The sequence below is a fragment of the Piliocolobus tephrosceles genome, chromosome 21, assembly GCF_002776525.5.
Source record: "Piliocolobus tephrosceles isolate RC106 chromosome 21, ASM277652v3, whole genome shotgun sequence".
Lineage (NCBI taxonomy): Eukaryota > Metazoa > Chordata > Mammalia > Primates > Cercopithecidae > Piliocolobus > Piliocolobus tephrosceles.
The window spans coordinates 38,837,890-38,840,756 of NC_045454.1; positions in this window are offsets into that span (position 1 = coordinate 38,837,890).

Genomic DNA, 2,867 nt, shown 5'->3' on the forward strand with positions numbered 1-2,867 from the left:
AAAAAAAAAAAAAAAAAAAAAAAAAATACAAAATGAGCTGGTCATGGTGGCTGATGCCTGTAATCCCAGCTACTCGGGAGGCTGAGGCAGGAAAATCGCTTGAACCTGGGAGGCGGACGTTGTGGTGAGCCGAGATCGCGCCATTACACTACAGCTTGGGCAACAAGAGTGAAACTCTGTCTCGAAAAAAAAGAAAAGAAAAGAAAGAAAGAGAGAGAGGGAGAGAGAAATAAAGAAAAAGAAAGAGCAGAGACTCTAAACTCAGACTGTCTGGATTCTAACCTTGACTCTATCACTTTGTCACTTACTAGCTGGGTGACCAAGAACAGTGATTTAACCTGTCTATGCCTCAGTTTCTTCACCTTTAAAAAGGGGGGTGTAATTTGTAATGGTTAGGATAGGCTAGATCATGCTGCAGAAACAAACTAGCCCAAGAACCTTAAAACTACAACGTTTCTTTCTCACCCAGGCTTCAAGTCTGTTTTGGGTCATTGCAAGGAGGTTCTGCTCTTCATAGTCTTTGATGGAACAGCCACATTCTGGAACATTATGAAACATTGCTTGCTGTCATGCTGGAAAGAAAGAAGAGCTTTGAGGGGTCTCACACAGGCAATTAAATGCTGTAGTTTGGGAATAATGCCTGTCAATTTCACTCACAGCTCATTGGTTAGAGCTAGTCACATGACCTCATCCAACACAAGGTGGGCAGGAAGTACAGCTACTGTAACCAAAATGTGAGTTAGTCACTTGCCAGCTTGCAAAGTCCAATTAACGAGAGCTAGGTCTGGTCTAAAGAAAGTGATTTATTCCAAAACTAGCTTAGGGGAAGAAGCAGAGGCATCCCACCTTTAAACATGCTGCTTCCGTTTTGGAGCAGAAAGCCAGCACTTTAAAAGGCAGGGGGAAAAGTCGGGTGGGGGCGCATGTTAGCCCTGGTGCCTTATCTACAGGGCAGTTGAGCTGTGGCTGCTGGCACCTCTGTGGACAGGACTAGGCCAAAATCTCCCCAGGTGGGAGTTTTTCGAGGTAGTCTCCTGGTGGAGGGAGTTTTGTAGATTTGGCTGTTACCTCTTGAGGCAACCTCCTGATGGGTGAGAGTTCTGTAGCAGGATGCTTTGGTCTGTAAATCAACTGTCAACTCTTGAGGATTCTGATGAGCTTGCCCTATAGGGAGTGTCTGGTGAATCAAGGGGCTGGGGGGGCGTGGAGCAGGAAAGGGTAAAAGGTTATATTTGGGGGTTATTCTGAGACAAAGCCTTGTTCTGTTGCCCAGGCTGGAGTGCAGTGGCATGATCTCGGCTCACTGCAACCTCCACTTCCCAGGTTCAAGCGATTCTCCTGCCTCAGCCTCCCGAATGGCTGGAATTACGGGCGCACGCCTCTGCACCCAGCTAATTTTTTGTATTTTTTAGTAGAGACGGGGTTTCAGCACGTTGGCCAGGCTGGTCTTGAACTCCCAACCTCAGGTAATCCTCCCACCTTGGCCTCCCAAAGTGCTGGGATTGCAGGAGTGAGCCATCACGCCCGGTCTATATTTGTATTTCTACAGGGCTGAGTAGGAAGTGGGGAACCAGGGGAATGATAAAAGAGGAGAGAGAGAGAAAAAATAAACCATATCTTAGAAAAATGGGGGTGGCTGGCTGGGTGCGGTGGCTCACGCCTGTAATCCCAGCACTTCGGGAGGCCGAGGAGGGCGGATCATGAGGTCAGGAGATCGAGACCATTCTGGCTAACATGATGAAAATACAAATACAAAAATACAATTTTTTTTTATTTCTACTAAAAATATAAAAAAATTAGCCAGGCATGGTGGCGGGCGCCTGTAGTCCCAGCTACTAGGGAGGTCAGGAGATGGAGATCATCCCGGCTAACACAATGAAACCTCATCTCTACTAAAAATACAAAAAAAATTAGCTGGGTGTGGTGGCGGGTGTCTGTAGTCCCAGTTACTCGGGAGGCCGAGGCAGGAGAATGGCGTGAACCCGGGAGGCGGAGCTTGCGGTGAGCTGAGATGGCGCCACTGCACTCCAGCCTGGGTGACAGAGCGAGACTCTGTCTCAAAAAAAAAAAAAAGAAAGGTGATCTCACTCAGGTACCTCATGCCTGTCTGACACTGGGTGAGCAAGACCAAGATGGATCAGTGGCTGAAAGCCTGAAAGATATGTGCCATGTGTACACCAACTGTGTGCCAGGCATAGACCAGGTGTGCACCAGGAATGTGGCAGGTATATGCCAGGTACACACCAGGTGTGCACCAGGAATGTGCTGTGTGTGCCAGGTGTATTCCAAGTGTGCACCAGGAATGTGGCAGGCGTGTGCCAGGTGTGCACCAGGAATGTGGCTGGTGTGTGCCAGGTGTACACCAGCTGTGCACCAGGAATGTGGCAGATGTGTGCCAGGTGTGCACAGGGAAAGTGCAACCACTGAGGCACAGTTCAGGCACACTGGTGCCTGGTCCTGAACTCTGATCACATCCATGTTTGGTCATAGAGCTCCATCACACATTCCTAGGGAAATAAAAACTGAAGACCCAGATCCTTTACCTAGACCCTTTACCACTGGGCCAATAGACACCCACCGCCTCCCCACCCAGAGACCCCCTGGGCATCCACAGCCGCTGGGCAAGAGCAGGTATTCCTGTCAGTTTTGGCCCACAGCCTGGGAGCTCTGGAAGGTAGGAGCCGGCAACCTCCCCACCCCACCAGTCCCAGTCACTACAGCTGTCCACCCACCCCTGTCCTTCCTCCTCCTCTCTTGGCCAGGAGGAGCACGGATTCTGAACCAGGCCCTTTTAGTCATTCAGTTCCTGACCCAGAGGAGCTGACAGGTGAGAGGTGAGGAGAGAGCTCCAAGAAGCAAAGTCACTC